Consider the following 25,665-nt stretch of genomic DNA (forward strand, 5'->3'; position numbering starts at 1 on the left):
CTCAAACCTGTGGCCTTCACAGATTTTTTTTATGCCTCAAACAGGTTTTTTTTTGGCTTCAACTTTTTTTTCTGCTTTTTCACACCTGTGCTCCTTATTTTTTATCCTTTTGCTCCCTCGGTTTTCATCCTGCGCCCCCAAACTGGTGCGCCTTTGGTTTTTTTTCTATTTCCAGCTTCCTGAACCTGTGCACCTTTATTTTTAATTTTTGCGCCCTTTGGGAATCAAGGTTCACACCCGCTTGGGGGATCTAGTCCGCCCCTGCCTTTGAACGTTCTGTGAATAATAGCTCACCCGTTAAACGTGTCCTTATGGCATGTGTGTGTACAGCGGAAATCAAACTTTACTCCAAATTACAGTACAGTTGGAAAAGTGAAGCAACCTACCCCAAAAGTTGCCAACCCAGCCGGCACAAGACAACAATTACATGTGTTTGACTTTTTCTAGACATAGAACCTGTACAGAGTCTGAACGTAAATCGAAAGCTTTTCAACGCTGGTTATAATGGATTAAAAAGCCTGTACAGAGCCTGCCGGTAAATCAAAGGTGCAGGCTATTAACAGTTATTTCGGACAAAAAAACCTGAACAGAGCCTGCAGGAAAATCGAAGGCACAGGTTATTAGCAGTTATTTCGGACAAAAAACCTGAACAGAGCCTGCAGGAAAATCGAAGGCACAGGTTATTAGCAGTTATTTCGGACTAAAAAACCTGAATAGAACCTTCAGGTATCTCGAAGGCGCAGGTTATTAGCAGTTATTTCGGACTAAAAAACCTGAACAGAGCCTGCAGGTTTTGATCAGGTTTTACGTAGGGAAATCAGTCCGAAATAACTGCTAGTTTTACGAGGTTTTTTTTTTTTTTTTTTTTTTTTGACGGTTTTACGCTGACATTTTTTCCTGGGATGATACGCTTTCATAACTTAATTATTTACGTGGCTTACTGTTACCTCATTCTGTCAAAATGTGAAAGCAGTCTTAGTTTGCATTTGAAAACATTTTCATTATCTTTTCTTCGTTTCGATTGTAGTATGTTTTGTTTTGCATTGCTACCTGTAAAAGTTTGCTAATGGCGCATAAACATTTTGACAGTAAGTTTATATTATCTCATTTTTGGGAGAAAATGAAATATCGTTGCTTAATTATGCATTCCTTGTCTTCACACATTGCTGCGTCGTTTGAACTATGTGAGTTAAGTGGTTGTCAAGGGTTGTTTTTTGAGTTGCGTCTTAAAAAATATTGAAAATATTATTGTAGCTTCATGTGTTAATTCATTGTATTCTATTTTTCACATCATGAAACACTCGAAACAGTAATGAGGTTTTGAAAAATCATTGATTTGTTTCATCTTGGAAAACTTTGTACATTATGATTCTTCATTTACATCACTATACTTTTTTTTGTCTGAAATAATTTGAGTAACTTGAGTTTAAATTTATGTTTACCAGTCACTAATGCTCTAACTGCAATAAAAATTTTGTTGGCGGTTCACTTTTCTGTGTTTATTTGTATCGCTAACTATTGCTCTAGTTTCAAAACATAACCAATACGAGCCCATATTCAAAAATGAAAGTTAACCGTTTCTTCAAAATTACTAGATTAATCTTTTGTTATACTTTTCTCGTTCATAGTTTCAATAACAAATTTAAATATGTGGACTAAAATTACAGATTTTATTCCACCTAAAAAGAGATTTTGGCATCCGAATATCGCCATAAAATGTTTTAAAAAATACTATTTTATCAAAATAAAATCTTCGTTTTAAATAACAAAATGTAATCAAATACAATAATTACTTAGAAAAAAGTAAATGTATCACTTTGCCAATCCAGGTTTAGATTTACTGATTTTTTTTGTGCAAGTGAAGAAAGCGTTTTTGCTGACAAACTCGAAGATCGTTCCAGATATCCAGGATCTTACACTTGAAATGTGGCGCAAAGTGAAATAATAAAGATGACTATGCTTTTTCAAAAGAAACTGAAAATTTTGTTTTTAAAATTACAGTATACAAAGAAAGAACATTATAATTTAGAATAAAACTTGCATTGAAGCATCATGTTTTATTGTTGGCAGTAAAATTGAGCCTAAAAAAGTGGAAATTTTTCACTTTTTTTTTTCAATTGGGAAAGTGAAAAATGAAGTAATTTTCGAATCAAATATTTTTTGTTTGATTGTAAAAAAAATATTTTTTGACAGAGTAATGACCAAATAAAAGGGTAACTTAATAGATGAAAAGATAATGAAAGAATAATAAATGATTTTGATGCATGAGGAAAAATAAATGATTTTGATGCATGAGGAAAAATAAATGATTTTGATGCATGAGGAAAAATAAATGAGTGAATGAATTAGAAAATAAGTGAATGAATTAATAACAGAAGTATTAAATGAAGGAATGGTAAATAAATTAGCTAACAAATGAATATGTAAATGATTTAGTAAACGATTGAATGAGTAAACAAAACGAACAATTTCCCTTTCCCGCATCCACTTTGCCCAGCATGCACTTGGCTGATTGTGGGCTTGGCTATTTTACTAAATAAACACTGCATCGAATATTAAAAGGTCCCAATTAATATTTAAACTATTAATAACAAGAACTTTATCATTTGATGATTTCAATTTCTGAATTACAACACAATCTCTTCATTTATCAATTTGAGTATCACTTTTTGAAAATTGCTTGTATTATCATATGATTTGGTTTTCAAAGGTAATGTTTTTTGACTCGAATAGACTACTCGATCAGACTAATATTACTAGGTGAGTGACGCTAAAAGTGGAGTAAGTATTTCACCATTTCACTTTGCCCCACATCTAAATGACCCTCCGTTTTAAGAGAAGTCCGTTCTGATAGGGTGTGGATTAATGAGTTTATTGTGCTTTATCTCTAGCAAGGTGATAAGTTTTCTTATTGCTTCGTGTTTCCCCTCTCCCGCCTAATTAAATACTACCATCAAAGAACTTGTGAATAAGAATGTTATCTTTACAGTTGTATGGTAAATGTTTTGAGGAACAAATTTAAAGCACAAAATGCTGCGTCACAGAAATTCTTTAAAGTAGCCATTGCCAGCTGTGAGACTTGTTAAAAGCCTCTCTTTATCGGAAGGCAAAGCAAGAAAGCCCTTATGTAATAGCTTGCTGGACATATCTCTAAAAAAATAGTTTCCCTTAAATTCTTTAGCCTTGCTAGGGTCTGGTGGGGTAAAGTGGTCATAAAATCGTAGGTTATCAACTTAGGTGGATAATAAATACAATAAATTCTTTAAATACTTCAACTTTTTTTGTTATTATTTTACATTGCATTATTAAAGAACACGTACATTGAATTTCAGGAAAAAAAATATTGATTTAAGTAGTTTTATAACATTTTCATTTCCCTTTGTATTTATGACCACTTTACCCCATGGGGTGGGGGAAAGTGGTCATATCATGGGGTAAAGTGGTCATAGTTAAAAACAGCTGCAAAACTGTTACAAATAACCCTATTATTTGTATATTTTGGTTATTTTTATAGTTACAAGTATATGTACGAGTATATGTGGGTATGCACGAGTATATACGTGTCGTGTAAACAAGAGTAAACATAAGACAAAACAACGTAGAAGAAGCACAAATTTGTAAATTACAGCAGACACGTGTTTCGGCATTACAGGGAACGCCTTTTTCGATGCAAAAAAATAGTGAGCTTATGGATGAAAAGACATCCGACAAAGCTTTTGTCGGATGTCTTTTCATCCATAAGCTCACAATTTTTTGCATTGAAAAAGGCGTTCCCTGTAATGCCGAAACACGTGTCTGCTGTAATTTACAAATTTGTGCTTCTTCTACGTTGTTTTGTCTTACTTTACTGTTCAGCACAAAGGTATTTATTTATCTTAAGAGTAAACATGTTCATATATGAATAAATACATGTATACATCAGATACATGCATGCATGTGCCTACTCAAGTATATTCGTGTATACACGAGCATATAAGCATGTATACGTGATTGCCTACAGGAGTGTATACGTGTCTACACGAGTATATACGAATGACGTGTATATGCGAGTATATACGCGCAAAACGAACATCATTTGCTTCTTTGCTCATGTGTCTCGAGCATATACGTGCATACCTGAGTTTCTGAGTATGTACGTGTATAGTCGACGCATATACGCAGAGATATAAGTGTACATAGATTCACTACTGGCCATTAAAATTGCTACACCAAGAAGAAATTACCAGAATGAAGCTAAATTTTACACACGTGATAATAAAATTGACATTAGAAAGTGATTACAAAATTAAAGCGAATTGATCATTTATGGTTGGAAAAATCTCGAATAAATGGAGGTTTAAGTACCCTGTTAAACCACCTCTAGCGTGATGTACTTGAAGCGAAACAATCGGGCATTGAGACATAACTGTCTCCTACGATATCCTGCGTCATCTCGTACCACAGTTGCTGTAAACGTGCCACTCATTCGATCTAACTCATACGTGTTAGCACTCACGACGGGGCTCCCAGGAACCATTTTTTAACATGACAATGCTCGGTCAAACACAGCAAGGTTGTAAAGGGATTTCCTCTTCCGCATTATCACTTTCTCTGGTCTGCGTGATGCTCTGGTCTGCGATTTGTGACTTGTCACAAATTGAGCATATCTGGGATCACTTGAGACGGCAAATTGGACAGCCTGTAAGTTTGATCAAATTAGTGGCGCGTTTACAGCAACTCTGGTACGAGAAGACGTAAGACATCGTACGAAACTGCTGTATCTCAATGCTCGACCGTATCGGTTCTTAAATTCCAACTAGAGGTGGCGCAACAGGGTACTTAAACCTCCATTCATGTGAGATTTTTCCAGTAATAAATGATCATTTTGCTTTCATTTCGTAATCGTTTTCTAGTGTCAATGTTGCCATCACGTGTGCAAAATTTTGTTTCATTCAGACTATTCCTTCTTGGTGTAGCAATTTTAACGGCCGGTAGTGTACTTACATACATACACTGTAAAAAAAATTCCGAAACGTTACTGGTTATTTCCATGGAACGTCTCGGGATTACACACGTTTTCACCTATTTCCCTGTAAAAACAAGTATCATCACAAAAAAGTTTTCTGAATCGCTACAAGTTGCACGCGTGCAGACTTTTCACTGTTGTGGAAAATATTTTTAGCAACCAGTTTGAAGATTAAATGAGCGTGTTTATTAAGTGTATCGTCCTAAGGTTTCTTACGGCCTATCAAGATTGACTAAGCTCCCAATGAGAGCGAAAATGTCAATGGATAGCTACAGCTTTGCAAGGCAGGAGTTGCATTGCAGGCAAGAGACGTGCTGGGTTCCTTCTTGCATAACTTTGGCCGTGGTCGCTCTTTATGGAGCCTTTTTGGTTAACTAGGAAGGGTCTAATCAGTTACACTAAACCTACTAAATTTTTCTAGAAAGTTCTAGAGACATGACTGGCTTTAACAGGACAGATTTCGCACGTCTTCATAACGTTTCAAGGTTATTTTCAGAAAGGTTACTGACTTTTAGCGGAAAGCGTTCCTGATTTTTCCAAGATATGTTACTGGAAGAAATTGGACACATCAGCTGCCCATTATTTTCCAGGAACGTTTCTGAATCCATTTTACAGTGTATACGGGTATACACGAGTTAATTCGTGGATGTATCCAGTGCGTGCTTGGTACGTGTCTACTCACGTACATATATGTGGAAGCAAGAGTATATACGTAAGCTTACGTGTAAACACGATTCTATACTTGTTAGACGTATAACGTACATTGACGTGTAAACACCAGTACATGTATCCACGTATATCTACGAGTATATCCGCTAATATACATGTATGCTTACATAGTGAATCCAAGATCATGGGCAAAATCTAAGTGGTGTGAAAGGGGAGGATAAGAAGCAAAGAATCATGAGGAACTTATGGTCGTTGACGCGCTACATGCACACAAAGCCAGAAATCGATGGAATGAAAACAGGTCACAAATTTGTTACACAAAGGTGATTTTACCCAACATTTTAGTTCTTAAGAAATATTTAGACAGTTGTTAAAAAGTAAGGCCTGTAGTAGCTCTAATACACGCATCGCAACAAAGGCGCAGCGACTGGTGAAAGTTTTTCAACAGTCTCGTAATTGCAACAGAGTGATTGCGACGCATGTATTACAGATGCTGGCCGCAAGTTTCATCAATCACTTTAAAACTTTCTTAAGTCGTTGTGTAAAATTGTCTTTTTTTGTAATCAATTTGTGACCTGTTTTGCATTCATTAGTTTCTGTCTTTGCGTGCATGTAGCGCGTCAGCGTTGAGTTTGTGGCCATATGTTTCATATGATTTTTCCTTCTTATACTCCTCTCTAACACCTTTTAAAAATTTGCCCAAGAGTTTAAACTCACCCTGCATACATGTATATTATATGCTAGTACGTAAGTGTCAGTTCGAGTACGTACGCGTATATACGTCGTGTCTACCTGAGTGTATAAGTGTTCGTATATGTACGAGTATAAGCGGGTATATACGTGAAAAGTCGAATGTATATCTGAATAGATAAAAAATATTACGAGATACCCAAATACGTGTTTATTGGTGCCTTTATGTGAATACGTATATATACGTGCCTACACGAGTATATGCGTATGCATGCGCATATACTCATATATTTAACCTTGTTTACGATAAAAACAATACATATTAAGTGAAATTAATATTTTATTTATATCTGCCTTATACTTAAAGATTAAGTGATTTTAAAAGAACAATATTCGTTAAGCCTAATATTATGACCACTTTACCCCATCTTACTAAAATTGTTCTAAAAAATTATTCAAAATAGATTCAGCTAACTGCTAATGAGTATGAGTTCTTGAGACATGTAGGAAGCTTCCTGCGCAGTCAATCTGTTCGAAATTCTAACAAACAAAATTTCCCAAGGAAGTTAAAAAAGGTGTTTATATTTTAAAAAAATTCATAATCACACAAAATATTTTTTTTTACCAAATAAAATTTTGCCAGTTGTAAAATTTTGTATTCAAAATGTAGTTTCTAACTTCACTACTCTAAAATAAAATTTTCACATTCATAAGAACATTTATTTCTAAGGTATAGCCATTTATTTGAATTATGACCACTTTACCCCATTGACCACTTTCCCCCACCAGACCCTATCGATTTTTCCATCAGTCATAGAGGGTAACTTTAGGCCACTTCAAATTGTTTAGTTTGACTTTTTAATAGATGACCAAGTGATGAACAGATATGAAATAAATTTTTTACTCTTCATTTTACAAAATAAAAAAAAAGTTTGCATAATATCGCACCCAGTCAAAAAAAGAGACGCAATTAAAAAAAAAAAAAAACTGCATTAGAGAAAGCAAAGATTTAGTGCAATTGAAGTTTTAAACGAGATTTAGTCTCAAATATAACATTACGCGCAAAAAAAAAAAAAAAAAAAAAAAAAAAAAAAAAATGCTGTGTTACTTACTAGTTAGTTTTTATTGCCTGAATTAATAATGGAAACATAAGGTTATTTTTTTTTTCTTCAAAATTATGAAACTTTAATGATGTGATGCTATTTATTGCACCGTTCCCAATACTTCGGTAATATAGTGGATATCTCTCGTTCAACCGGATATTTTTTTTTCCTGTTCAACGTAACTCCTGTATGGCAAAAATTAGTTAAGAGATATCCACATAAATGAGGCAGTTGGACACCAATGGGGGCTTTAGAGGACTAGGGACGGGGAAAAGTGGAATCAAATATTTTTAGATGATTGCTGCACGTCTATAGATAGCACAAAAATTTAAACGGAATTCGGTATTCTAATGGACCTCAAAGAGATTAGGAGTTGATTAAGTTTTAGTGTTCAAAGCTCAAAGAATAGAATAGAACATTCATAGAATGTTCTTCGCTTTAAGCATGGCTGATATTTATGAAGTTCTCGAAGCAATCTGGCAGAAATGGTACTGATGGATATTCATGGGCCCTAGCTGCGACACTATTTGAGTGGATAGAATACTTCGTACCAGTGGCGGCGATTCGGGGGGTAAGGGGGGCAGCCCCTTACTTTTTATGGTTTAGTTATTTTATTTTCCAAAATTATATTTAAAAAAAAAGCACAAGTGTCGAATTTTTCAAATCGTAATTATTTGCTTTGCTTCGTATTTCTGTTTACGAAACATGGCACAAGCAGTAACTTTTACTTTATGTATTCATTGTTTAGATATTAGTAAATCGGCTGTTTTACTAAAGCAAGTCATACTTGGTTAATGAAGTTATTACCAATTATTTGTGGTATCTTAAAATACTTTGAGGTAAATATTGTAAGTCTAATTCTTGTTTAAGTTTTTCTTTCGGAAACGTTATTGTGTACATAATTCATCAAAATCTTAAGAAAAACGTGAGTTAAGCTGTTAAATTTGATTCAATTGCCGCTCGAGCTCTCAAAACCAGCCTTAGTAATTTGTTTTTCTTTTTTTCTTTCACTCTGTTGCTGTCGTTAAAAATCCTATGGCTTTCAGTACCCAATCGCTGCCTCCGTCTGTTACTTATTAAGATCAGAGTTTAACTGAAGGACTTATATGCGTCTTACCCAGACTGCTTCAGTATGTTAATTTAGATTGAAAGTTATTAGTATTTTGTACGTATTATTTATGTTTAAGAAGCTATTAAGTGCCAAGATATGAATTGAAGGAACAAAATTGTCTTGCTTTTTTGTAATTCTTAAATTCAAACTAGTATTCTTTAAATGTACCTCAATAAATATTTTTGTAGATGTATGTGCATTACAAAATTTATTATTTTTATCATTTTATTTTAGCAATTAACTCCTAAAGTAATGAAAACGACAACAGAGTTCACAGTTGCCTCATCAATGTCAACTTGGCCGGGAAGAGAAACAAGGGATTATTTACGCTTTCTAATAGGGTAAGTTTTATTTTCTCCACTCACATGCGTAATTATTAATTATTGTCTCCCCCCCCCATTGCTTAGGGTACTGCAACAATGCAGTTTCAAAATACTGTATTTTATAACTATACAAGCTTCCCGCGTATAACACGGTGCTTCTCCAACACGGTTTCGATATTAAACGGTACAAAACTTGATTGTAATAAAACACGGTTTTGATGCGACATGAATTTTAAAAGATGGAAATTCAATTTTGTTTAATACATTGAAAAAATGCATGATAACAAAATTAAAACTTTTTTCAGTTATTTCCATGAAACTTTTGCGAAAAATTGTCTGCCTTTGGCTTGAAAGTTTTGTTTTCCCGTTTAAAAAAACACTAATTTTTAACTACTTTTTGCTTTTAGAACACTAATAAGAAAAAGACGAAAATTATTTTGTTTCCAATGCATTTAAAGAAAAAATTAGGATCAAACCTAAGCTAAATTTGGCAAACGATAAATAAAAATGCGTTCGAAACAAAATGTAAAATAAAATCAATAGAATAGTTATTTTTTAATTTATATTTTGTTTCGTTGCTGTTGCTGAGACAAACTTCATTGCTATAGAAAAGCTCAGATTTTTTTTGCTCATAAAATGAGTTTTAGTAAAGAAAGTCAATAAAGTTTTTTTTTTCTTGAGCATAATTTTCATTTGAGGTATGTAAAATAATTACGTTGTATCGTTTATAAAATTTCTTAATTTTAGATCAATGGGTCGTTACAAGTTTTGGTTGCAAATTTTCGTGTGTATGTTCTACTGAGTCGAAATTTCAGCTATTATAAAATTTGCCCATTAAGACTTCGGTTTCGATATAACATGGTACGCATTCCTTGATTCACACGATTTTAAAATCTCGTATAGCACGGTTTCGATATAACACGAAACATATAGACATGATTTATGATATTTACATGATTAGTTTAAAAAATGAGTAAAAAAACTATTCATGAATAAGTTCGTATAACACGATTTCGATGCTACACAGAACGAATCAACCGTATTATACGAGAGATACATGTACTTGTTTTTAGAACATTGAGGAAAGTGATGATGAATACATTTTTTTTCTTCTATTTCTGGTAACATTTTCTATGAATCATATTTGTTTTCAACACTTAGAACAGTTTCGAAAGACATTTACTCGAGACGAGTTCATATATAATGAGCAATAATTAAAGAAATGGACTTCCTCTCTTCCCATTCAAGCCCCCCAATGGTATTAAATACTGCCGTGAGATGAGAAAGAACAGTATCTACAAAAATGAGTTTTTGAGATAGTTGAAGAAACGCGTTTTGTATTCCATACATAGGGGAATGCTGAAATTTGACGATTTTTTCGTGCTTTATTTTCAGTTAAAACCAAATAAGCAGGCTTGCATAAAACAATTGAAGTAAAATAGATAGAAAAATGCAAAACAATGCAAGTTTTGTTACAACTGCCTTTTACTTTCCCAAGGCAGATTAGTTCGCTGGTGGTAATGAATGCAACACCAATTCAAAGTGAAGCAAAATGTCTATGAAGTAATTATTTTAATGATAAAAATTGACATGTGGCAAAAAAATCAAGACTTCTGAAATAATTATTGCTGATTCTTATATAAAGTAGAGGTGGGCAATGTCGTTCTTTTTAGTGATCAGTTCATCAGAGGATCGTTCATTCTTTTGATCCGTTCACTCAACTCGTTCATTTGAAAGACTTCGTTAATTTTAAAAAAGTTGCAGGTGAGCTCTCTGCACGACATACTCGTGTACATTCGAAGTGTTTCATTGTATCAGTTGTATTTTATGAAGGAAGAATAACGAAATTGATCTAAAAGTAAGAAAATATGCCTATGAAAAATAAATCAAAAAATATTTATTCAGTTTTAGATGTACAAAGCAATTACAGTTTATTTTGTAATGTATTTCTCAGCTGCCAAATATTAAGATATGTTTAACATTCCAAAAATCAGCATGTAAAAAATTAAGTCGTTAAATTCCATCTACAGCAATGTATATGTTTCTATAGTATTACGAATAAACCATGTACAACGAAAAAAGTAACAACTATATCGGTAGATCAGACGGAGTGCCGGGTACCTTAATTTAAAAAAAAAAAAAAAATCAGCCAAAAATATTAGGGGACTGCAAAATCATTTCACAGTACGGATGAGAATGGAAAAAAAAAAACTTTTTTAATTGGGAAAAAATTAGACAGTAATTGTCTTATCTAATTAAAAACTGAGAATATGTATCTATCTATGTATGTATCTATGTCTAAGTTACTTCTACTGAACGACAGTGAACTGACCATCGAACCAGGTATCGATGGATTCGTCATCTATCCGTCTTTGTGTTTGGCTATTTAACATAATCCTCCGATAAAAATTAACGGAGATATCAATTAAAACTTTTGATTATGACACTTAGATTTCCACATAAAATCCCTCTTTTTTGAAGGCTTTCCTCCATTCACAAATTATTATTCAGTGCTTCATCCTAACTTTCCGTAACAATGCTCTTATTGAAATTTGTAGCGGTGAAGAAAATCATTGAAGAAAGATCTGTTGCCATTTTTTTCTCGAATATGAGCAAGTAAAATTCTGACTTTTGTTTTAAAGGCTTTTCCTGTAATCTGGGGATTTAAAATGATTACTTTTTGATTATTTTTCCGCAATTTGCCGCAAAATGTGTTTTTGTTTAAGCCTGATTGTTGAGCACGTGTCCCTTGACATAACTTTTATTTCGGGGTAGACCGTGCAAAGCCAGGCGACGCAGATAGTCCTTATTAAAAAATCTGTGGATATAATGCAAAATAAGTGACTTGGAGGACGCCAAACAAGTTAAAAATAAAGACAAATTAATATAGATGGTAGTTGATAGAGTAGAATATTGTTTTCCAACCAGTGATTCGTGAGATTAATGAAGGAGGTTCGCGAAAATTATATTTCAATGGTGAATTTTTAAATATGTTCGTAAAAGATAACGAAAAATTTAATTTACATACATAGTTACTACACTTTTTTAAATTTCTAAACAAATCAGACTTCTTTGAATACACCACCAGCTCAGTCATTTCCAGCCGAGGACTGCAGTTTCGTGCTTATTAGCACTCATCAGCCCGGCATAGGAAAGTGACTGAGCTGGAGATGGAAAACCTCTTAAGGAAGCCAAGAGTGCGAAACAAACTGGTAGCTAATACAGAATTAGCAGACCAGACGAGTGAGCGAAGCAATGGTTCGGTTCAACTCGAACATTGAACGCAAGGCAAGGTATATTCAGTAAATTACCGCCCATTAGCCAGGGCTAAAGCAGAAATACGTGAAATACACCACCAGCTCAGTCATTTCCAGCCGAGGACTGCAGTTTCGTGCTTTAAGCACGATCTCCTTCTCAGTCACTTTCCTATGCCGGGCTGATGAGTGCTAATAAGCACGAAACTGCAGTCCTCGGCTGGAAATGACTGAGCTGGTGGTGTATTTCACGTATTTCTGCTTTATCCCTGGCTAATAGGCGGTAATTTACTGAATACAGACTTCTTTGCTCAAGAAAAGGTATTTAAAAAAATCTTTGAACTGTTTAATAACTTTCCGCGGCAAAATAAACCCTTCAAAATGCTGCTGATTCTTATGTAAAATAATCTCCTTAATCAAAATATGAACTCCGTTTTGCCTCATCGGTCAACACTTTTTGCAAATGGCACCCCCCCCCCCTATTTTTTCTAGTAATTGTTTAGAGAAAAAAAAAAGAAGCATTTACCAGTAACATGTTTCTGTTGGACAAAAAGTTCAAAAGCATGAACATTATAGTAAATTGGGAGACTCTTAGGGTTATTCCTGCTAAAATATCTACACAATCATCAAAAACTATCTTTTTGCCAAGAGATTTGTTTTACAGTTGTCACTCTTTTGTTTTCGGCATAAAACAATCTATGAGCCTTTCGTCCGACAAAAATTCCAAGTTGTAATTTTTTAAAACATGTTTTGGAAACATCGCATATGCGTCCCACAGCAGATCTTCAGTAAGAAAATATCCTGTATGATTTAAATTATTCAAGCTTCTTTCTCAGGTATAATAAGGATTTAAATTGAAAATAAGCATGCTTATAACACAGTATTAATGTTAATTTATATTTCTGGAACACCACCCACATTGTTCTTCCACTTTCTGATATAGAAATTAACAATGGGGATGGTGCATCCAGAGTTATATAAATATACATAATGCTTTATTATAAGCATAATTTTGCATTTTTACAACTATATTTTCGTTTATTGTAATCAACTGCTTGGAAAAATGAAAAAACTGTTTTTTATTGTTTTCTTACATGTTACTAATTTTGACACCAGGTGGTTCGCAAAGAGAAAAAAGTTGTGAACCGCTGTGTAGAAGACAAAAGGATCGCCAGAAAAGTGATAAAATATTTTTTTAGAAATAATTTTTGCAACAAAGAGTGAGAAGCATTTTAGCGGGTGTGTGGGACAGGATTTTCAATGTCCAAAATTTTATTAGTAACTCAAACAAGTTACACAAAACATTACTAACGAATACATTGGAAAATTGCAAATAAACAGAAAACTTTTGAAAAACTCAGAAAGTAAAAAGGTTCGAATGAGTAATATATTGTACTGCACTGAGAAAAAGAAATTTTGAGATTGATGGAGAATTAAAAATTTGAAGTTTTTTTTTTAAGTGTGCTGTAATCAAAAGTGCATCAATGCAATGCTCCAAACTGCTCACCGTTCAAAAGAACGGTAGTTCATTTTTTAAGTGAACGAGCGGATCCGTTAATTTTAAGGATTCGTTCTTTTTGACCCGTGCGTTCATGAACGACACATCCCTAATACAACGATACCCCCCTGCATCGAAACAGGATCATAGTTTCCCCCCCATTACGTCTCATCTTCTGGAAGTGGTGCCCACCCTCTTTTCCGTTTTTGACAATTTCATAGCTAATTTTTTATTTGGAGGGGAAAAGAGAGGTGCAAAGTTCAAAAACACGGGATTTGGCATTTGGAGCAAGCTGAGAGACTCGGGAAGGTATCCCTTCTCCCCCGATCCCCGAAAATATTTTTAACCCGTAATAGAAGTGAAAAAATAGGACGTAACAGGGGACTTGAGGTCTCAGAGACCGCTCTACTTTCCTTTTTTTTTTCGTGTAATTAAGATACATTCCTGTAAATTCTCTTAAATATTGTTTGCACTTTTGTTAGCTCGGGGAAAAAATATATTTGAATTTTGAACTGAAATATATCTTTTTCGTGGAAGTTTACCAAATGCCTAAAGGTTTTTCGATAGAAATCATATGCTGCACTAAATAGTTTATTATTCGTAAAAAAATAAATCTATTATCAATTAATGATTTGAATTTAGTTGTTTAATATATACAGGACATTTTAATACCAAAAGATGGATTATATCACATTGCGGGAAAATTTTGACAGCACTTCAACTATTAGTATTTCACACTGTATTTCCAGGAATAGTTCAGCCTTTATTGTCCTTAGAACATCATTGCGTAACTTTTGCAAACATTTCAAACAATTCTCAACCTCATCTAGAATATTTTGCATTTCTTCCACATAACGCGTATAAGATAAATGAATCTATATCAGCGTTTCTAACGTTATATAAGAGCCATGTCTACTACTGCCAAAAACTAACACTCAAGGGGAGGAGCGTTCTCACAAACCGCTTCTAAAGAATACAATGAAATTTAAACCAGACGCACTTATCAAAACATCCTTATAAGCAAGGGAGGCGTTCAAGGTCACAAAAGCTCTTTGGGAAAACCATTCAATCGGACTGAAATTAAAATAGGGATGGTGGGATAAACTTTTGAGCGGTTTGTGAGACCGCACCTCGCTTGTTAAGAGTAAAATCATCAAAACCGAACTTTTTTATTCTTTTACCCATGAAGGAAAGTATTGTATTCATGAAAAAGGTTTCGCTCAAATATCGGTCTAAATTCTTATTTTCGGCCCGACGACAGGGGCATATGTAACTTAGAACGTATGGATGCCCGAAATATCCATTTTGACAATTCTTGAGTTAACTACCACGAGTGTTCTCGTGACGTCTGTATGTGCGAACGTATCTCTCAAAAACGGAATGCCGTAGAAAGTTGAAATTTTGTATGTAGACTCGTAGTTGGGTCTAGTTGTGCACCTCCCATTTTAATTGCATTCGAATGTTCCAGAAAGGGTCTTTTGAGGAAATAGTGTTAATTTCAATGCAAACTCAAGTGATATTATAATTTTTCAAATCTGGTTTCAATTTGGCGCTATTGACCATAATTATGCAAAGTGAAATAGTTCATCTCATTTACTCATTCATTAAATGAACTGCGTATTCATTTATTACTTAGTTCATTTACATTTCTTAATAAATTCATTTTTAAATGAACTCATTCATTCACTGATTTTCTTATTCATCTCTTCTCTTATTTCTCTCTTAATTTTATTCACTCTTATATTTTAGAAAATTTTAAAAAGTGATACGTATTTATTTTCTCTCATATATTTATGCACTTCTTCAATTATTCGTTGATTGTTATAACTAGAGGCGTAGTCCGGCATTGCCCGGTCTACCTTGAAAATAAAAATTGTGTCAAGTGAGGAACATTCAACAATCAAGATTAAATGAAAGAAAAATAACATCATGCATAATTTCTCTTCCAAACTATGACGACATATATTAAAACACTTTTATCAAATTAAAATGAGAAAGATGGATTTAAAAAGCATTACCACACGTGGAATCACAAAATACAATAAGTTTAAGAAATTATAAAATAATTTTGAAAAAAAAAGTACCAATTTCGAAATTGCTCTAAAAAGTGAAAAATAATTTCATTCCTTGAACAGCATCGATAATACTTTCAAACATAACTTTTGAAGTTGGCGCAAAAACGCCAAATGAAATCATTTGTAGCCACAATTTACTACAACTATGAATTCAGCCGGGCCCAGTTTGATAAATAACACTCGCATTCATTATGCATTGATGACAGCACATTTGGGTAACGGTTTTAATTTTTCGTTTCTAACTTTGGATGATTTTCTGAAAACACATGAACGAAGTATGGTTACACATGATTATACTTTTTGTTTTTGTGCCAACTTCCAAAACTATGCTTAAAAGTATTATCGATGGTATATAAGAAATAAAATTATTTTTCACTTTTTAGAGAAAATTTTAAGTCTGTTTTTAATTTTTTTTTCAAAATTATTTTATTTCATTCCTCTTTAAAGGAATTAAAAAGTTCCATTTCTTAAGTTTTTCCACTTCTTCGGGAGCTTTGAAAAGCGAAACGTTTTCTTTGCCTTATCAGGAAACATTGTTGCACCAGGGTTTCCAAACCCGAGCCGTCTTCTGTCACGCGAGATTTAAGGTTTGAAAGGAGCCAATCCTGCGGGATCCCAGGATCCTGCGAGATTGAGACTTAATTCTCCTAATTTAATTTTAATGTTACATAGAAAAAGTTGTGCTTTTTATGAAGGAGTGCTTATTTTACTTGTATTACTAGTTTTCTCAAAATCCGTGCGCCAGTTGTAGAGCACTACAAAGTCAGGTCCTAACTAGCAATTATCGCTTGTTGCACAAAAGTGTGCCCTGGAAAAATTTCTAAGCGTCGTAACAAAGCATTGCTTGCATGGAATGAGAAAGGATTTTTGCTCAAAATAATGCACTTGATGAAAGCAGTTGGTTTTAGTGAGATTAAATGAATGTGGACTCTTAGCAAAATATCTTCATAACCTCTTTACTTTCTGAAGTAAATTTTGCGTTTCTTATACTTAGTTTTGCTCAAGAACTGCAAATTGCAGTTGATGACGAGATATCTCGTCCATTTAACATGTAGTTTTGGGACTGTCCAACTGCAAGGGGATTAAAAATAAAACGATGCCGACTCGATATGGGTTTTTCTGTATCCAATTTAACTTGCATTGAGAATAAAAACGTTGTGGCTTCATTTACATTTGTCGTTGTATCAGTGCACTTGATTCATTAAGGTAAGAAGGGAGTGCTGTTTGATTTCACCAAGTCGCAGTCATAGTAAAATTTTTTGGATAAGTTTATTAATTTTACCTATCACTTAAACTGCTCAAGTTTTTGAATGATTTCTTTTTTTAACTTGCTGCACTGTCACGTGAGTCATCCTGTGTTTCATCCAAATTTCTGTCGCCTCTTTCAGAGTCGTGCTGAATATAAAAATATCCGGCTTTTCTTTGCTTTCTTCTTTGAAAAAAATATATTGTGCAATTTTTTAATGTAAAGTTTTTGAGCTTTTTTTTAATATTCTGGATTTTAAACTTTAAAAACGTTTTCGAAAACCATCATTAAATTATGCGCATTTTCTCAATTGCTGAACGTCTAGAAACCTTGAATGGAAATACCAATTCATTTTTCCAAAATATACTCAATTTTTATTGTGTTCTTAAATGGTCAATTCACAGTTTATCATATGAGCCAGAGTTTTTCTTGCTCTTCTTGCAGACATACGAGGAAGATGATTCAAACTTTAGATGATGCTTGTGAAAATAGTCGTTTTATGAGCGGCAATAGCTGGAAAACGAGTCAATGGGAAAATTTTCGGGACTGGAAATCCCGCGATATTAATCCCGCTAAAAATCATGCAGTATTCCGTGAGATTCGGGATTTCTGGATTGGAAACCCTAGTATTTATAGAGTAGCGTTTAATTTTTTCAGGAATTTTTGATTTGCCCTTTTCTTTACTCTAAAATTTCCCGTCAAAATAATCATTCTTAAATAAATTGAAGCCTCTAATTGAAGCTTGATTGTTCAACACGCGTCACTTAACACAACTTTTATTTTCGAGGTACACCGTACAAAGCCGGGTAACGCAGCTAGTTTACAATAAAATGCATTGCTCTTTGTGTATGTACTGTAGCTTTCAGACGAAATTTTCCATTTGTTCCTTTTGAAAAAGCCAACTAATAACTTTTTAACTTTGGCTGGCATTCTCCTACTCATTTTTTGAAATGATGATATATATATTTTTAAATAATTTAAGTAGAGGAATGTGGGGTAAAGTGAAATAGAGGGGCAAATTGAAAGTTTTGAAATATCTAATCCGCCTTTAGCGCCACTTACCTAGTAATATTTTAACTGTGTAGTAATGGAAGCAATGTAGTCTATTCCAGTCAAGAAAAAATATCTCTGAAAAGCACAGCATATGATAATGCAAGCAATTTTCAAAAATGGATACTCAAATTGTAATATTTTGTTGCAAGTCAAAAATTATGCTGATATTATCTAATAATCAAGTTCTTGTTAACATTTTAAACATTAATTGGGACTTTCGGTGAAGTATTTATTTAAATAATATGTAACTTATTTGTCTTTTTTACATTTTTCACAATTAAGTGCATGCAGGGCAAAATGAAACAGTTCATTTCGTTTATTCATTCAATCATTTACTGAATCACTTACGTATCCATTTATTAGCTAATTTATTCACATTCCTTCATTTAATAATTTACTTATTAATTAATTCATTCATTCATTCTCTTATTTTCCTATTCATTCACTATTTTAATCACTTATTTATTTTTCCTCTTGTATTAATTAATTTATTTAAGTAGATTATGGTTTCAGTATCTTTTCCCTTAGTCAATCATATTTTTATTTGCTCTTTAATTTCTTCAAAAATATTTTTCCCAAGCGAATATTTTTTTTTTCATTTGAAAAATATTTCATTTTTTCTTTGCCTCATGAAATAAAAGTGAGATTTCCATTTTTTTTTTTTTTTTTTTGAAGGCACAAATTTACTGCGAAAAATAGAAAATAATGTATTTTATTTTTTGTCATAATTCGATGCAAGTTTTATAATGAAATACAATGTTCTTCGTTTAGGTACTTTAATATTTAAAACCAATTTTCAATTAGTTCATTTTGAAAAAGCTCCGTCATCTTAACTATTTCACTTTACCCCACAATTCCCTAATTTTGTGAGAGGGAAACAATGCGTGTTTCTTATGATTAAAAATTAAACTTTCTTTGTCAAGAAATCTCTTTGTTATTCTTCCAAGTCAAGATACCGTTAGGTTTTTGGAGAATCACCCAGTTGTGATTTAACCTTAACTTAATATATTTATCTCTTAGAAAGGAAACGAAGAATTAGGAAAGAGAAAAATGATTAAAAAAAATTAATATCATGTAAAGCTGGTTGTTTGATTTTCTAACTTTCTTGAATTTGTTATGCTGCTTAGAAGCTTTTTATCTCATACTTTTTTGCATTTGATTCAGTTCAGGTTAGACAGTATTGTTTGAACTTCTCAAATTGACGATTCTTTTATCTTTTAAGAACCTAAATGTCTCTTATCTTTTTCAAAACGTATTGTTTAGAAGATTGAATGATAGTTGGAAATAGACGTTTTTTTGAAATGAATGAAAATAAAATGTTAGGTAAAAATTTTAATTTGAACTGTATAAATTTCATTCTCTAAATATGAGGAAGCACTTGCAGATTTTATATTCTTTGATCTATTGTTATTTTTGTGAATTGTCTAATATCTTTCCCAGTAACATTACAAAATTTTCAATTTTAATCTCTCATGGCTTTATTAGTCTCAATATTTTAATATGAACCCGAGTTTTCACTCTCTCTACTATCTGGAGATTGGAGTATTAGGAATTTGGCCTTGCCGGTTTTTTTTTTTTTTTTTTTTTTTGAGCAATCACGGTTGCTTATTGCTTTCATTTGACTATTTTGAGGGCCTATCATTTTATTTTCCTGCCAGCACCCTCTGCAGCATCACCGTCGACCGGCCGCCTCACGATGCTGCATCTCAAGCGAAAACAGTCTCCAGTTGCGTCAATATCCTAAACTTACACGCATACATACACGCACGTACACACACACATACATACACCTACACACACACAAACATACACCTTCACACACACAAACACATACGCACACATACAGACACTAGTAGAGGGCGATGGTGAAAAATATAGCCGGAAACTGTTAGTACATTGTCTACATGCATGTCAAGTTTCATGATTTTATCACAAAATTCAAACATTTTTGGAAGGGGAGGCATTTCAAAATTCCCCCAAACACATCTGTTAGCCATTTTCGGTCAGACATCCAAAACTACTTTCCTTTTTAATTTTTTGAAAAATACCCACTGTATCTTCTTTTGGGAGTTCTATTATGCTTACTAAAGCGTAAAAAGTCATCAAGACATCTCTAAACCTCCTAATTTTAAAATTAATTTTAAAAACTCGATTTTTTTAAACAAAACTAAACTTGATATTTTTAAACGAAACTAACTAGTCAAAGTTTAAAACATTTCTCAAACGACCCCTCAATAAATGTTAATTTATGCAGTTTAAAGCACTGTGTTAAGAAAAATCAATTCATTAACAGTAAAATCCAATAATCCGAACCCCAGAAATCCGAAACATCAGAAAATCCGAACCTATGTTATTTACTATTAAAAATTTATTACAAAACTAAGAATAAAAATAGAAATTAAAAATCATAAACAAATTTAGTAATTTTTCAAAACTTGAAACAAACATTTGAATTGTTGTTTAAGAATAAATACAGCATTTTGATTAGTTAAAACGAAATAAATTTTCATTATCGGTGGAAAAAAAAACTTCAAACTCTTGGAAATGAAGTACGCAATTTTTTGGAAGTTTCACTCACATTCTGCAGTTTTATTAGTCATATGTGCACTTGAAATTAGAGGGAGGGGGCACGGGCGTTGTTTTTACAGAACTCCAATCTTTATTATTATTAAAAGCTTTAAAACAAGTTTCAAGTTTTTTCTCATTAGACGATTTGAGGCGTTTGTTCTATGTTTTAAACGATGTAAGAGAAAGAAATATTTAATTACTACAATAAGAAGTTTAGTGCTATGTTAATAAAGCTAGCAATATTTTTACTATTAATAAAATTGTTATTGATTGAAATATAATTCACTCTTACAAAAACTACAAGTAAATTGCAATACAAAGCTGATTAAGTGATGCATACAACGATTATATAGAAGGCAATTTAAAACGTTTGAATTTGCAAGTAATTTACACAAGTACATAACATTTTCCATAGCAGTATTTACACATAGGTGTTTAGATAAGTCCATTTTTGAAGCACCCACAAGTTATTTGAGAGCAGTTTTTTTTTTTTTTTTTTTTACACTTGCATAACGTAAATTCGCTTTCAGCAAGAAATTGAAATTTCGGGCAAACTCAAACAAATAAGAACGTAAATTTTCATCAGTTACTGTAAAACCCCAATCAAAAATTTAAGTTAAGGCTAAATTTTTAGACATACTGCCGCACTGATGTCCACCTTGATAAGCACGAAATAACTTGCCTTTGGGCTTCCGCTGTAGGTGGTAAGTTATTCATTGATCATTGTTCGCTGGTGGAAAAAGTTTCCAGCTTCATTTACGGACGGCAATTTGCATGCAGACGAGTAGTAGCAAAGATTAATGAATCGCTAAGATATTTGAAAATTTTAATTAGGTGTGCATTTTTTTAGGTTTGGATATATATATATATATATATATATATATATATATATACACCAATAATATCGGGATAGTCTTTTCATCATTTCCACATCGTCGCTTTTTTCCGACGTGCAAGAAAAGAGGTAACCATGAGAGTTCCGCTGAGAATGAGTGGAATTCTCTTAGAACAACCGATTTTACTGATCGAATTTGTACGCTAAGTCTTGGACTAGTATAAGCCGAAAGTGTTTTCCAACTCCAAAATCTTCTTTATCCCCTTTTTGTACAGCTGATGGAAGCATCATTGTCAATAGTTCCAACGAATATGCTCATGTGTCCTCTTATTGCAGCATGCAAAACATGAACGAAGATCCAGAAATTAGCTTCCTCGTGATTTTAGGGCACTACAGATGTCTTATTCGATGAAAATCACCGTCACATCATTAAGAGCAAACATAAGATCATATAGCTAGTGCAATCATGGAAAACAATTCTGTCTTATCTGCGTTTCGTAAAAACTGAACCAGTTCTTAGAAAGCAGACCATTTTCTCTAAAATGATATCTTTCTCTTATTCCTCTCATATGTCCTACTTGTTGTATCCTGAAAAGAATGCAGATACTCCACAGGAAATTTTTTTGTCCGAGGTCGTTTTATGTGAACGATGAAAGAACCATCATAGACAATGGTGTCACAATGTATCTCCGTTGCACTTATTTTCAAATTAGCATTCATCATTTGCATCTTCATCATCCCATCTTAACTCGTTTTTTTCTTCTCTCGAGTTGTTTTCATCAGTAGGAATACTATAATTTAACTCATTGAGCAGGAATGTTATTGACCAGACTTATTTTCCCGTTCAAAGAGCTCCATTTATTGAAATCGATAGAGGGTGAGGTTGATTTTCATAGAGGATAAATTGAATTAGGTTGAAATTTACAGTATTGCAAATAATGAAAAGCTTTGAAAACGAATCTGTATCGGATTTTAATCTTTTCAGTAAAAGAGCAGACTTACTGATTTTTCTGGAAAAATGAAATGCTAAAAAGTTATTGGTTTTCCTACCCGTGAACATAAAGTGACTTTTGAATCACAACTCTTTTCCATATAAATTTGTTGCACTGTTTTTTTTTTCCCTCAACTTGCCCAATCTTCATCAGTTGCCCCGAATATTCTTCGTCTACTGCTGCATTCGCCTTCAATGAGAACAATTCTTTCGATGACTCTAAAAATGGATTCTCATGCTTAGCTATTTCTCTTCAAGACCTTTCTAGAAAACATGCTTTGGAAACTTAACATTTCTTCAATGCGCATATACGGCGTTTCTTTAAATCAGCAGAGATAACTTTTTCAAACTGTGCAATTACATCGATAATTTGAAGACCAGCCAACATCCATCTTCTTAACGCAGTTGATCTGTGAAAGACCAATAGCCCCAACATCTCCTTTTACTATCGCATTGTGTTGCTCAGCATGGTCCGATCCAATTACAGAAAACACGTTCCTTGTCTTTTTTACAACAAACGTTCCTTTTTCAAAGGCTTTGTGTACGTCTGGAAGGTTTTGTGGGTTAAAGAAAAAATCTTGAATAAAAACTGGTAACCATCCAGCATAGTATATGTAAAGCGTATAGCAATAAAATGAAAAAAAAAACACATACACAAAATCAACTCCTTCAAAGTTTCGGTAAAGATAATAAAGTTAGTTGAAATCTATGATCTAATAAACTTTAATTTTAAAAGCACCAGCTTTAATACGGTGCACCAAAACTTGAATTTGTTTATACATATGTTTTTTTTTTATATAAAATGAGAAAAAGCTTACTGATGATCAATTGGGTGACAGGGAATTAACAACAGCATCAATAGTAATAATAATAATATTGAACAGAAATTCAAAATTCAACTTTAAATTTCTTTCTATTAGAACTATGTTGTGTTGAAATTAATTTCTCTGTTTTTTCTTCAAGTCTTTATTCTATTATACCCTTCGCAAATAGCTTCAATTATGCGTGCTCAGTCATTTAAAACGAGGGGCATCATGACCGGATAACTGGACAGTTTGGGCAATTAGATTTCAGATAACTGGAACTCTACTTTGATATAACACTAATGTAATGTATCTTCAAATTCAGAAACATGTAATTCTGTTATGGGGGGGGGGGGATTCACTTTTGGGGAACTCGCAATTTAAAAATATCTATTAAAAAAAAACACGTTTTGCGAAGTTATTTCTGAAATTAGACATTTTTTGGAGTTTTAAATAGTAAAAAACGTAATAAAAATCCATGGAACGACACAAACAATGATTTAAAATATTACAATAACGAAAATTAAAAAAGAATCACCGTTTTCGGTTTTGGACCAAAAATTGCTAAGTGGGGGATTGCGGGGGCGGGGGGGATTTTGGAATGCCTCCACTTCCTAAAATTTTTGTTTATACAATGTCTACAAGCATGCCGAGTTGCGTAATTTTATCACAATTTGCAGTTTCTTCTCCCTTAGCCCCCCGACTACACACACACAACTACCCACACACTCATCCCTGCACACAAACACATATGCCTACACACACATACATACACATCCCTCCACACAAACCTACATACACACAACTACCCACACACGCATACCTCCTACACACAAACACATATACCCCCCACACACACGCCTACATACACACACACTCGTGATTGCGAAAAACATAATTTGAATTCAAGAAGTAAAAAATTCAAAGTATTTTTTTTTATTATGAAAGGATTCCGGGCTGTTGTGCCGTGGTCTGAGTGTATATTCTCCAAACGTTTCGGCTGCATCTGCGGCAGCCATCCTCAGTGGTTCCGAGTTCGTAACTTCCAGGGAAGAGACTTCTTGGCAACTGAACTATTTTTTTTTTTTTTGTTTTCTTTTGTTTTTTGGCTAAGCTTTTAATGTGCACAATGTTTCTAATTTGAAAATACTAGTCCGTTTTTTACTGAACCCACTATCAACAATTATTGTTCTAAATTATCAAAAGACTACTGTATTTGAATATTCATCTGATATAAAGTCATTTTCAAGTATTTTTTATGTGTTATATAATAATAAATCTTCTTTTTTTTTAACAGCTCAAGCCCAAACACGGGATTGAGTAACAATGAATGGTGCAACAAACCGTGAGTCACATAAATTTATTTATTCTTTTATAATATGTTTTGATTGTGAAAATATCACTTCACAGGAACTCAATTTCATGGAAAAAAGAATTAGTTTTTAAATTTCTTAAATTTTTATAAACATAAAAAAACACATTGCTGCTTTAGCTTGGGAAAATTAAAAAGTTTAGTGAAAAAAACCTTGTTTATACAAATATTCAAATAAGAACTTACAATATTTTTCCTTGAAAAAGTAATTAGATTAGAATTTTAATAAACTTACTTTGAAATCTTAAGTTTCTAAAGTTTAACTTGCATATAATTCATTATTAAAATGCAAACATATAGAAGTAATGTAGGGTTATTGGGGAAAATAGCAATGTCGGGGTATTAAGTAAAAACTTCATTTAATATAAAATTAGTTCAAGAGTACTTTTTGGATATATTCCAGATTTCTGGTATTTTTTCTACTTAATTACTGAAATTTCAGTACTTTCCATTTCGCGTTATTTAAAACTTTCTTCTGTTATTGTTATGTACCCCTATAGCTCCCCTTCAAATTAAGTAATAATTACAATTCACCCTAAGTTTCCTCAACAAATGTGCAAACATAATACTGCCAGAAACAATTTTTTTTTTAAATAGTTTAATTATCCAATCCCAGTTATGAATATGTACTCATATATATTTGAACGCGTTTAAAGGTAACAACATTTTAAAAAAGTTTCACAGTTAAGGGAGCGCAGAATACTTCACACAATTACTTTCACACAATACTTAACACAGTCACAATTTTCACTTATGATTTTTTACCAGGTTTTGGTTAATATTTGAGCCAAAGCAAATATGTAAATCAATGGGGCATAGCTTTGTACAAGTTTAGTTAAATAATCAGCTTTCTATTAAATGCCGAAGTATGATTAATTTGTTTTTCCCTGTGCATTTCGAGTGTGACAAAGTGCCCCATGGCAGGGTCTTTAGTCACAGGGCAAGAGGTATTTAGTGACATGTAATTTTAAAGGAAAAATTAGTTTAACCGTTATTATCTTTTTAAATGATACTTATTATATTATTTAAATGAAATGTATCAGCTGTAATTAATTACATAATTCACAAT

Source organism: Uloborus diversus, chromosome 4 (genome assembly GCF_026930045.1).
Source record: "Uloborus diversus isolate 005 chromosome 4, Udiv.v.3.1, whole genome shotgun sequence".
In the NCBI taxonomy this organism is placed as follows: Eukaryota; Metazoa; Arthropoda; class Arachnida; order Araneae; family Uloboridae; genus Uloborus; species Uloborus diversus.